Below are 12,578 nucleotides of genomic sequence, written 5' to 3' on the forward strand. Positions count from 1 at the left end.
CGGCATAGCTCATAGCTTCTCTGAGTTATTCAAGCCCCTTCGGCACGGCAAGGTTTATTTATGCATATTTACAGCCTGCGCCTAGATGGAGACAGTTCCCGGCATCCACATCATAAAAGACACCTTTGTTGTTCTAAGAGCAGCAAGCCTGAATCTACAAGCAGAGGAATGAACCATGCTGCCTATGCCTCATTGTTATGGCTTGTCCTCCTCAGACCCCATCCCCATGGTGTTCTTGCCATTTCCTCCTCCTCCTTCTTCCCAGAACCACTTGCAGAAACAACTTCTCCTCTTTCCACAGCATTGCCCACTGCCCCTTTCCCTCTGTGCTGGGCAGAGAGTCTTATGTTCTGTGGCTGCATTACCATTATCAAACAAACCAAGCCATTACCAGCCTTCTGTATCTTCAACGACCCACCCCCTGTGAGCCATCACTAGCTGGCTGGTGATCACTAGCCTAGCCCTTGCTAAATTCACAAATTTATTAGTTTGCTGAAATTCGAACCCTTTGTTGAATCTTAAGGTCTTGCCCCCCCCCCCCCAAACCTTATAACAATACTTAGCTGCCTTGTATTGAGTAATACTATTGGCTCATCTTGCACAGTATTGTTTTACTCCAAGGGTAACCAGTGAGATGATTTCTAGATATTGTGGGACCGGAACTCCCATCTTCTCCTGCTAGCATGAATAATGGATAGGGATTATGGGACACACCTTCTTGATCATTTTTGGTCCTTATTATTTGGCAGTTGCTTGCTAGGGTTGCCATATTTCAAAAAGTGAAAATTCGGACACATGAGGGGTTTGTTTGGTGAAATTTGAGTTATTTTAAGGAAACTCGCTTTCATTTACACTACCCACATGGCTTGACATATGTCCAGATTTTCCCAGATGTTCCAGCAATTCCCTACAGCAGAAACCCAGCTATGCCTTGGAAATTCTGGACATATCGAAACCCTAGCAGAAGCTCACCAGTGTTTCAACTAGGAGTCTTTTCTCAGTCCTACCTGGAGATGCCTGTGGTTGAAAAAGCATGCAAAACATGCTCTACCACTGACCTGCAGCCCTTCCTGGGCCTAAAAAGTTGGGTAAGCTCACCATGGCAAAATAATACATATGCTGGTGATTTGATACATGATTTGCGAAGGCAGAATGGGCCTAGCTGAGAAAGGTCACCCAGTCCTGGTCAAAGCCCCAGACAGACATGCCAGAAAGAAGTAGGATTGGTTTGATGCTAATTAGCACCCAACCTATTATTTGGGTGTCTGATGTGTGTGACCTGAGGCTAGCCAAGGTTGTCAGAGCAAGAGCACCTGCTGTTTTTCATTTAACTTCAGCTTTAATGAGTGATGTGTCCATAAATCTGATAATTTTTTCTCCTTCATTCCTTTTTTTAAAATTGCATGTGGCTACCATCTCATATGAAAGAGATCAAAGCCACTCTTCACACGACTAAGCAGCTCAGACGGCTTATGTATAAGCATTTGAATTTAATTCTATACCTCCATCAAATCAAATCAAAGGGAGGGGAGGGGAGGTGCTAAAGAAGGTTCAGTCATACACCAGGCAGTGATCCTTGATCATAGTTGGCTTTGAGAATGAGCTTAAAGGTGGGGGAATCACACTTCCCCTGTTGTGTTTAATTAAGTTACTTTATTTTTCTGTGGCATTTTGTTTTTAAAATTGTTCCAAGCTTCCATAATGATCTGTCTGTATCTACCTATCTTTCTACTCATTACATAAATATATGCAGAGTATCATAATAATACAGTGGTACCTCAGTTTTCAAACGTCTCCGTCGATGGACATTTTGGTTTACAAATGCTGTAAACTCAGAAGTAAATGCTTCGGTTTTCAAACACGCCTCAGAAGTCAAACATGCCACGCGGCTTCTGCTGAGTGCAAGATCCTGAGAACTAGCTGTTGGCTGTTGAGTCCTCGGTTTTCGAATGTTTCAGAACCAAACTACCACTGTACCAAGAAACTGTGTGATACACTGGTTGGTATGTTGGGCTAGGGCTCAGGAGATGAAACTTCTGCCATGAAACTTCCTGGGGAACCTGGGCTAATCAACAACCCACAGTCCAGTCAAGTTGCAGGGTTGTTGTGATGATTAAATAAGAGAGGTGGGATCCTGTATACCCCACCTTCTGCTCATTGGAAGAGCAAAACACAGGTAAGAATATTCAAAGAAGTATCAAGTACTGGATAACACAAGATGTTACACAGTATGGGGAGAGACTTGGGGGAATGTATGGATCTGTCTGTTTTCAATCTATCTCACTCTAGCACAGTGGTTCTCAACCTTGGGTCCCCAGATGTTTTTGGCCTACAACTCCCATGATCCCTATTTCACAGGACCAGTGGTCAGGGATGATGGGAGTTGTAGGCCAAAAAACATCTGGGGACCCAAGGTTGAGAAAGGCTGCTCTAGCATGTGCTCCTTTCATCCTGGCTTCCCATTAATCTGTGAGCAGTTGATTATTATTATTATTTTTAAAAAAAGAGAGTCCAAAATAACATATTTTTAAAAAAAGCATTTTCTCACAAAATAACACATTAGGAGCAGTTCTGAACACAGTTAGCCCAGACCACCGACCAGGTAGCTGACACTAGATGGGACACACGTTGGGATACAGCAGGCTCTGACAGGATGTGATGTAGCCACAAGACATCTTGGAGGGATGGAGATGGGTCTGAAAACTCCTTTATAAACTCCTTTATAAAGAAGTTGAACATCAACGGGCCCAGGATAGAACCCAGCGGCACCCCACTTGCCCCTTGAGTTGAATTTGGTTACTTGGTTTAAAGTGAACATCTGTAGGAATTTTAAGGGAAGTTTAAAAAGGAATTCTGTAAAACAAAGGAAACTGTCCCAGAATAGCAGGGTGGAGTTTCCAAACACCTCTAGGATACAGTTCACTGGGGGCTCACAGCCTTGGCATGTGTATGAAAAGGAGGAAAATAACAATCTTTTAAAGTGCACTAAATCACAGTTATTAACAGCTAGATGATGGAAGAGGATTGGCAGTGTATAATATGAAGATCACTCCATTTGTCACCCCAGTGACACCACTACTAAGAAGGACGCCACTGTTCTAGTATTGCTGGTTTGGTTTCATTGACAATAGGTTTTTAATTGAATTGCTTATTATGTATTAATATTTTCATCTTTTCACTCTATCTCTCTCCTTTGACAGTACTTAACCATCCAAAGGTCCTTTACCTTTTACCTTATATTGGCAATGGGGTCCACCAGAGGGTTGCCAGAACTGAGTTCTGGCAGATTCCAGCTGGAAAAAAATCCTGTGTCTATGAAAAGGAGGAAAATAACAATTTTTTAAAGTGCACTAAATAATCACAGGTATTAACAGCTAGATGATGAAAGAGGATTGGCAGTGTACAATTTGAAAATAATAAACACAGGTCAGGTAAGGAAAGGCTACATAAAAACAGGTTGGATTAATTAGTAGGCTCTTTGTTAGGCAGAACACCTGTAGACGTTTTAGGCTTCAAGGGAGGGACTTGCTCTCCTTGCACCGTATAAAAGGACCTTTGAGTCGCGATTCTTCCATCAGCTCCTCTCAGCTCCACCTGAATATTTCACTGAGAACTTGGTAAGTGAGAGAATTTCGCATCTTTTATTGCCTTTTCTATATGAACTGCATGCTCTCCATCTCTTTCTTTGAACCTAGACCTGCTTCTGCTTTCTGATCATGGTTGGCATCTTGATTCAACGTTAGAGAGTTAGATTTTGAGGAAGATGCTTTTTCCATGGGGTCAAGTTCACCATTGTCTATGCCATGGCTAGGGAACATCTTTGGTTCTTCAGGAATTGCTGGTCTACAGCTCCCATCATCCTTGGCCCTTGGCCCTGCCATCCAGAGCTCATGGATGTTGGAGTTCATCAGCATCTGGAAGGTCTCAGATGTTCCTTCATTCCTGGTCTACACAGACTGGTTGTAGCTCTCCAGGGTTTTGAACAGGGCTCTTTTCCTGCTTTCCTTGAGAGACCAAGGAGTGAACCAGGGGCCTTGAGGTAGAAAGGCATGTGATCTACTCATTCTTTCTATGTTTCTCAGAGTTGTGTGCTTGCAACAACCATGTAAGTTAGGTGAGTGTCATCATCTCAATATTGTACATTGGCAGCAGTAGTTGTGAGGGAGGGCTAATGGTGAAAAGAGAGAAGACCCAGAAATGTAGCTCAAGTCTTAAAAAAATATATCAAAAAATCACATGCACCCAAGTATTGATTTCAGGGTTGCCTGGAATAGATTTCTCAGACACCAAATGCCTGGGCAGACAGGAATGGTTTTAGATCCTTCCTCAAAGTTAATAATAAGGCAGGCAGACCCAACTCAGTGGGGCTGGCATTCCAGTAATGGAAGCTGCCCCACAAGATCACTCCATTTGTCACCCCAGGGACACCACTACTAAGAAGGACGCCACTGTTCCAGTATTGCTGGTTTGGTTTCATTGACGATAGGTTTTTAATTGAATTGCTTATTATGTCTTAATATTTTCATCTTTTCACTCTATATCTCCCAGACCCTGCTGGTGTTGGTGATCATTATTTATTGGTTATTCTTAAAATAAATAATAAACTGCTGATTGTAAGCGAGTTGAGGTGGGGGGGACGACTGAAAGAGGTTTACAAAGCAGGCTGCTGATACTATTTCTCAAAACGGAATGAATGAATCATGAATGAAGAGGGTGGATGTTTTACCCATCCTCAAAACCGCAACCTGTCCTTTCAGACCCAGCTCCATCCCTCCAAGATGTCTTGTGGCTTCGTCTCATCCTGCCAGCCCTGCTGCATCCCATCCTGTGCCCCATCCTGCGTCAGCTACCCGGTCGGGGGTCTGGGCTCACTGTGCTCCCCTTGCGGTGGTGGCATCTCAGGGGGCTTGGCGTCCTACGGTGGAGGAGTGTCATCGAGTAGCCTTGGCCTGACCTCTGGAGGCAACGTTGGCTGCGTCTGTCAGCTGCCACCAAGTGAAGTAGTCATCCAGCCATCTCCCAGTAGTGTGATCATCCCAGGACCAGTCCTTGCTGCCAGCTGTGAGCCACTTCGAGTGGGAGGATACACTGCCTGTGGTGGAGGATCCTCTCTTGGTGGAGGGCTAGGAAGTGGCCGCTCTAAATATTGTTGCTATTAATAGGAGAGCCCAGACAAGGCGCCGCCTCCTTTCATTAAAGCTTAGCTTCAGCATGGAACCTGTTCTCTGTGAGTTTCTTTTGTGTTCCTCCCACACTTCAACACCACCACCCCACATTTCAATTTCTTTTCCTTTTTAAATATTTTTTTTCATTAATAGCAATCCAATATAAGCCACATTAATACAATACAAAATCTGAATACAATCAAAAAAGCCAATTATCCAATTCCAAATTAATCTTTTTTGGGTGACTTCCAATGTTCTGTTTCTCAAGAGATGATGTTCCTTCATCCTGCTCCAATCCTTTTATTTAATCCAAATAAAACAGTTCTGATCTTAATAATTTATTTTAACTGCCCCTGATGTGACGAGTTTCGTTCGTATTTAACTATGCAAGAAGGGTTTATATCTTGCAACTTTCTGTGTGATTTTTTTTTAACATTCGTCCTTCCCTTCATGCTGTAATCTATCATTTTCAGCATTGCCCCCCCCCCCACTTCAAGGATTCAATTTTTATTGCTCCATAGTCTCACAGCATCTTGCTTTTCCAAACCAAAAGAGATCTGGCGTCTGGTATAGCTCCAGCAGACTTCCAGCATTTTCTTCTTTGATTTATTTCCCATCCATTAACAAGCTAGTGTCTTGCCAAAGCCATAATAAATCAAAGTTAGAGTCCTCTTTAGAGGGTAATGCCACAAATCATTCCAATGTTTTCACACAGTTCCATTCTTTTAATCAATCCACAAATATTATGAAGTTCTTGTTAATTCCCTCTTGACTGTGTCCAAGGCAGCTGGCTCCCAGCTCCATCTGTTATGCCGGCTGAGACCCTACCTGCCCGCAGACTGTCTTGCCAGAGTGGCGCATGCTCTGGTTATCTCCTGCTTGGACTACTGCAATGTGCTCTACCTTTGAAGGTGATTTGGAAATTGCAACTAATGCAGAATGGAGCAGCTAGACTGGTGACTGGGAGCAGCCCCTGGGACCATATAACACCAGTCCTGAAAGACCTACATTGGCTCCCAGTAGGTTTTTGAGCACAATTCAAAGTGTTGGTGCTGACCTTTAAAGCCCTAAATGGCCTTGGCCCAGTATACCTGAAGGAGTGTCTCCACCCCCATCACTCAGCCTGGAAACCGAAGCCCAGCTCCAAGGGCCTTCTGGCAGTTCCCTCCCTGTGAGAAGTGAGGTTAGAGGGAACCAAGCAGAGGACCTTCTCAGCAGTGGCACCTGTCCTGTGGAACGCCCTCCCATCAGATGTCAATGGTATAAAGAACTACACATCTTTTAGAAGATATCTGAAGGCAGCCCTGTATCAGGAGGTTTTCAAATGTTTGAAAACAACATTAAATGGTGCCCATTGCGACTGGTGGGGTGGAAGTCAGGACAGCCAAACAGTAGATGGCACCAGAGTCAATGACAAGCAGAACCACCTAATTCTAGTTTTGTCCCCATCCTCCTCCTGCCTGCTGAGTTCTATGAAGGCAACTCTGATACAAAGGAAGAGGAAACTTACAGCCTGTTACAACCTCTACACTTGTTGTAAGCAAAGAGGTAGGCAGCTGTGGGATGGCTGAGGGCAGAGGTTGGTGTAGCAATGACACACTTGCCCTAATTGACCAGTCTCCATTAGAACCCTTTCACCAGATGTTTCAGAATGCAAACTTCCATCAGCACCAGCCAGAAAAGTCAGTAGTCATGGATGATGGAAGCTGTAATTCATAACATGTAAGGGGCACCATACTGGTGGAAACTGCTCTTACAGCACAGAGGAGGAGGCATGGTCCACAAATAACAACACTTTGGAGGTCCTGAGCCTCAAGGAGGTTAGATTGGTTTCAACTAGGGCCAGGGCCTTTTCAGTACTGGCCCTGACTTGGTGGAACACTCTGTCACAAGAGACTAGGGCCCTGTGGGACTTGACATCTTTCCGCAGGGCCTGCAAGACAGAGCTGTTCTGCCTGGCCTTTGGTTTGGACTCTGTCTAACCCTTATGTTTCCCTCCCCTTATGGTCTTGGTTTATCAGCTATTTTTAAATGAGGCTGCATTTTAAATTGCATTTTAACTTGTATTTTAAATAGGGTTTTTTTTTCCCCCTCCCTCTCTTTCCCCCCTATTATGTTTTTACTGTGATTTTATTTTATTGGTGTTAGCTGCCCTGAGCCCGGCTCTGGCCGGGGAGGGCGGGGTATAAATAATTTATTATTATTATTATTATTAAGTGATGGGATTAGAATTTAATAGTGGAGTAAATGTGTCTTATTGTCAAATAAACTGTGTTCTATGCTATCCACAAAACAGAATTGATTCATAGGCTATTAATCCACTTAATAACTACCTTTACTTTCTCCTCCTTTCTTCAAGCTTTAAATTACTAGGTTCGCCTGTCTTGCACTTATATTGAACTCCCAAGGATAGTGACCTGGAATTGTTGCTGCCTGATTTTGCCACTAGATCTGTTTGGACGTAGACTGATTCTCCACGCTTGACCTTGGCTAGTTTGTACTGTGCTGCATCTGTAACCCTGTTGTGCTGGTCCCGGGGGGAAGGTTACCGTTGGCGTAGTCAAAGTCCGGTCCTGGGTCACTAGCCTGGAAACCGTTCACAAGGAGCAGGGCGAGGTCCGAAGCAGGAAGCCGGGCGGGGACAGGAACACTGGAGGGTCAGGTCTGGGTCCGGGCAGGAACAGGTACTCAACAACGACGTTGCTCCCGCAACCTGGGACCGGGCTGACTGGCCTTTATCTTCTCTGAGGCCAGGGGTGGTCCCGGCCCCCAGGAGACCCGCCTCTCCTGGCCTTAAGGCGAGCACTCCTCCTGGGAGAAACCAGTTCCCTTCACCTCTCTGCCCTGAGCCTCTGCAGTTCAGGAGAGGCTGAAGGGTTACTGGGCCCAGGGGGAGACTCATCTGTAGGCACTGAGTCCTCAACCACCTCTGGAGCCAGAGTGGATTCACCTGGTGCCTGCTCCTGAGGATCCGGCACAGGTGCAGGCGCCTCAGAATCAAGGCCCTGCCCCAGTTCAGCCGGCCCTGGAGGCGGGGACTCCTGTGCAGGCTGGGATTCCTCCGGTTCACCCTCTGAATCTGATTCCCAGGCCATCACACCTGTTTTCATTGTGAAAGACTTGCATGTTCTTTACCTGGGACCCTAAACTTTCAGGGCATCCCCTGGAGTGCGTCCAGTGGGGCCAAAGAGCACCGCAAATTGTGTGGCAGACATGGCAGAGGGAAGCTCTATGCTCTTTTGACATGGCAGTGATCCCTGCAAGTAGAATGGCAGTTCTGCCAACTGTCCCATTTTTAGTGGGACACCTTTGATCACAGACGCCAGTCCCAGAATGTCCCATTTTCTTGGTCTGGTGCTCTGGTGTGTGCTCTAGTCTGGTACTGGCACCAAAGACGCTCATTCTGGTGATCAGCAGCAGCATTGCATCAAAGACCCTTCTCATCCAGCCCTCTGACACAACTCGTCGGTCACCAGAGTGATGGGAGAGAGCATTGAGAGAGATGAGAGTGAAGGCAAGTGGCACAAGCTGATGGTGAGGGTGGGGAGGGTGAGTGGTTGGAGCGGTGAGGAGGGAGAGCAGCAAGAGTGGGGGGTGGCCTTGAGGGATGTTGTAGTGGCCCAAAGGGCAACAATAAATGTGATAATATGTACCCCTGTAAATCCTTGAGTGTGCTTCTAATAGAGAAGTTATGGTAGCCTGTTACTTTATGAAACTGATGATTTTGCAAGTTGCCGCCCCCCATTGGGGCAGAAATACAGCTAATGTGTGAATCACAAAGATACAGCCCAAAGCTAGAACCTAAGCTGCTACATGGTGCAAATGGCTACACATATTATAGGTTCCCAACATGCCTACAAACACAATGTAACAGAATACGGTGGGAATCAGAACTTAATCAGCAGAAATTGCCAGTGCTTATTGCGCATGTGTATTAAACATGAAATGAGGTGATGATGTACCTGATTGGTGAAAATTGAAATGCTTTGTTTGAAATTTTATAAATACCACTGCCTGGACCATGGGGCAGGGTTGCAGTTTTGCGGAATGATCCATCTGTAACCTATTGCTTTGCAATAAACAACGCTGGACTCCTAACTCCTCACGTTTTTGAGTTTTATTGGCTTAAACTCAAGAGATAAGATATTTTCTGGCATACAACAGGGAGACATGGGAGGGATGTTGTCCCAGATTTTGTTTAGAAAAAGTTGGGGCACATGGAATGGGTTTCACTATGCAAGCAGACTGCAGACAATCAAGAGGTACATTTTCTGGCCAGGCAAAAGCAATCCAGGAAGATGTGGTCTGGAGAGAAGAAGAAGAAGAGTTTGGATTTGATATCCCTCTTTATCACTACCCGAAGGAGTCTCAAAGCTGCTAACATTCTCCTTTCCCTTCCTCCCCCACAACAAACACTCTGGGAGGTGAGCGGGGCTGAGAGACTTCAAGAAGTGTGACTAGCCCAAGGTCACCCAGCAGTTGCATGTGGAGGAGCGGAGACGCGAACCCGGTTCACCAGATTACGAGACTACCGCTCCTAACCACTACACCACACTGGCTCTCACAAAGAGTCACAAGAACCAAATATAGAGATCTGGAAGGACACATTTGGCCCCAGGGCCTAAAAATCCCCATCCCTATGCTGGAGGAGGAAGAGGAGAGGATAGAGGGGGGAGAAAGACCTGTGAGTGGAGGAGGCCCCCTTTTTCCATCCGTTGGACCCCCGGGAAACTCAACAAACCTGCTGTAACCTTCCCAGAATTGCTGGCTAAACTCAGCCAGATGGGCAGGGTATAAATATTATTATTAGGTGTGGGGCAGGGCTGCCAACTTGAATAAAACATTGTGGCACCCCAGGTAAGCATAATCAATTGCATGACGCAGTGCACACACACCACTTGAATGGGAATGCCCATCAACTTTGTGGGGGTCCAGACCCCTCAAATGTTTTATTGTGGGGGCCAGAGCCCCCAAGGCCCCTAGGAGTTGGCTTCTATGGTGTGGAGAGTGCAGCTGAATGGGACACAGCTGCCAGCAGCCTGAGGAAGTACCACCCACCTTGGGTCTGCCCATAAAAGCAAGTCTGGAGTGAGAGACTAGGGCAATGGCTGCTGCTTCCAGCAACTCTTCTCACTGTGTGACTTTTGTGGATGAGATGAGAGTTTGTTTGAGCCCTGGGTGAGAACATGGAAGCTGAGAGGGAGGATGTGTCAGAAGGAAAATGAACTGATTTATACATATCAATAACTTCGTATTAGTGTGTTATTTTTCTATGAATCTGTGTTATTGTAATATTTTGTTTAAGTAGTCTGTTGTTTCTTCAGTTTTCTGTACACCACTTAGATATATTTAATCAGTATATAATTAGTCAGTCAGTCAGTCAGTCTGCAGTTGCTTTAGATCCTTTGCCACCTGCCACCTCAGGTAAGCTTTATTTCTCTTGTATACAATGAAGAAGATTTCCAGATTGAGGTTTAGCAATATGAAAACACAGCTGCCTTTAATAGTTTAATGAATCAATTAACAGACTAGAAGCTAAAGGATTAAATAAAGCACCTCTGATCTTCGGCTGATTCATCACCATAATATTGTGTGCCCTTGAGCTGTGGAAAAAGTGTGGGAGAGATATTTCTTCACGAGTACCTTGTCCCAGTTCAATTGGGCTTAGAACAACAAGATCTCTGCAATGGTTACCGTTGTGAAAAGTGTATTTGTGAATGGTTCAAGCCTATTGTAGACCATCAGAAATTCACATGCTATTAAATTTCTGAAGTTGTCCTAATAGGGTAATGTTTCAGGAGTGAATTCAGTTTGGCTTGCATATAAAGGTTTTTCTATGAAATCAGTCTGCACTTTGGTGTCAGATGCTAAAAGAAGACTCAGGAAGCAAACTTTGAAGGAAGGCTATATTTATTGAAATATCACAACTTTGAGGATTTGCAAGAACCAATAAGCTGCCGAGACCATATAACATTGGTCCTGAAAGACCTACATTGGCTCCCAGTAAGTTTCTGGGCACAATTCAAAGTGTTGGTGCTGACCTTGAAAGCCCTAAACGGCCTTGGCCCTGAATACCTGAAGGAGCGTCTCCACCCCCATCTTTCTGCCCAGACACTGACGTCCAGTGCTGAGGGCCTTCTGGCGGTTCCCTCCCTGAGAGAAGTGAGGTTACAGGGAACCAGGCAGAGGACCTTCTCGATAGTGGCACCTGCCCTGTGTTACACCCTCCCTTCAGATGTCAAGGGAATAAACAACTACCAGACTTTTAGAAGACATCTGAAGGCAGCCCTGTTTAGGGAAGTTTTTAATGACTGATGTTTTAATGTATTTTTAATCTTTTGTTGTAAGCCGCCCAGAGTGGCTGGGGAAACCCAGCCAGATGGGCAGGCTATAAATAAATTTATTATTATTATTATTGTTATTATTATTAGCCTGATTTACCAACTATATCTACATAATCTGGGCATGGAAGCTTCCGAAGGTGGAGGCTTCAATTCCCTTCCAACTCATGGACAAGTTTGCAGGCATCATACAAAGGGATTGAAAGGAACCCTTTCTCCTTGGCTGCTCTGAGTACCTCCAGTATATGAACTCAGCCAGTCTCATCTTGGAGGTCCCAGGCCACAGGAAGGTAAGCCTGGCCTCAACCAGGGCTTTTTCAGCTGTGGCTCTGATCTGGTGGAACGCTCTGTCCCAAGAGACTAGGGCCCTGTGGGACTTGACATCTTTCCGCAGGGCCTGCAAGATGGAGCTGTTCCACCAAGTCTTTGGCCAAGGCACAGCCTGACCCCCTCCTTTGGTAATCCTTACAGAACTCTAGCCCATGGTTGCCATTAATTTGATTTGAACTGATTTTATAATGAATTGATTTTAGAATGCTGTATTATTTTACTGTTGTTAGCCACTCTGAGCCTAGCTTTGGCTGGGGAGTGGGGGATATAAATTTATTATTATTATTATTATTATTATTATTATTATTATTATTAATTATTCCCTGTGGCTCTGCTGGCTCAGCATTCAACCCAATGTGCATGCCAGATGAAAGGGCAGCCCCAAAAAACCCCTGCAAAGCCAAAAGAGTGCCCCTAATGCAATACTGCCTCATTTGATTAACCCACCACTCTTAACCTGTCCCTTCCTTCCCAGACTAGCTGCCAATTAAACGAAGCAAAACCGAACGATTCCACACAGAGTCCTTCCAGCAGCATGAAGCAGACTCTGGTCCTACCTACTGCTGGCCTCCCTGAATGTGACAGCAATTCCATCTTGCCTCTAAAGCAAGAAATAAATAATGAAAATGCAGGGCCACCATAGGTTGTGGTGCCATCTAGCGATCAACCTGATGTTTCACACGGTACAGGGAGAGAATGTTCACGCATTCTGAAATCTGAAAGAGAAGATGTTTCAGGGCAT

General features: G+C 45.2%; 1 long non-coding RNA gene across 1 annotated transcript; it reads left to right on the top strand.

Moving 5' to 3' along the window:
- The first annotated feature begins 3,573 nt into the window (after positions 1-3,573).
- LOC308465765 lies at positions 3,574-5,217 on the top strand. The gene is made up of 2 exons (XR_013980560.1): positions 3,574-3,617; positions 4,758-5,217. It is a non-coding gene; the product is annotated as an uncharacterized lncRNA (long non-coding RNA).
- Positions 5,218-12,578: the final 7,361 nt, after the last annotated feature.

The sequence above is a fragment of the Podarcis pityusensis genome (genome assembly GCF_964106645.2).
Source record: "Podarcis pityusensis genome assembly, chromosome: 16".
NCBI classification, from domain to species: Eukaryota; Metazoa; Chordata; class Lepidosauria; order Squamata; family Lacertidae; genus Podarcis; species Podarcis pityusensis.